Raw genomic sequence first — 633 nt, forward strand, 5'->3', positions numbered from 1 at the left:
TTTCCTGCTTTTTTTTTTTTTTCCAAAGTTGGTCTTTTCCATGGTGGGAAATCAGGAAAAACACCCCACTGTTGCCATGGTTACATCACACAACGCTCTTTTTGTCCCATTCAATGTTGGGGTTGAACTAATAAATGTGGAGTTAACTTACCTTTAAAGACCTGGTAGTTGTTCTTGAGGAGCGTCTGAAGACCTCCACACTCTTTCTTTAGAAGCTGTAAGGTTTCCGGCTCCAGCAGTCCTGCAGCTTCGCTCAAAGAAAGGCTGCCTGAGGAGGAAGAGGAGGAGGAAGAGGAAGAGGAGGAAGGGAAATATTAAAAGGCACGAGAGACAAAGGAGCAAGACGGCGGCCATCGATTTTTACATTCAATGTATTTATCGGAGTGTTCTGGGAACATTTTTAGTCGCCTTTTCCAGACTAATAAAGCAGCTCTGAGTCGATGCTTTCCAGCTGTTGGGAGCAGCAGAGCCGTCGTTTCTGGGTGCAAGTCAACAAAAAAACAAAAAAAAAAAGCGATCAATTGATCAATGCTGCTTCCAGACCGCACTTAACTAGACAAAAACTTAAAACTTCACATGGTGATATATCCACATTGCGAAAAAAAGGCCACTGAATTGTCTGGAACCAGAAGC

Source organism: Oryzias melastigma, unplaced genomic scaffold, assembly GCF_002922805.2.
Source record: "Oryzias melastigma strain HK-1 unplaced genomic scaffold, ASM292280v2 sc01473, whole genome shotgun sequence".
NCBI classification, from domain to species: domain Eukaryota; kingdom Metazoa; phylum Chordata; class Actinopteri; order Beloniformes; family Adrianichthyidae; genus Oryzias; species Oryzias melastigma.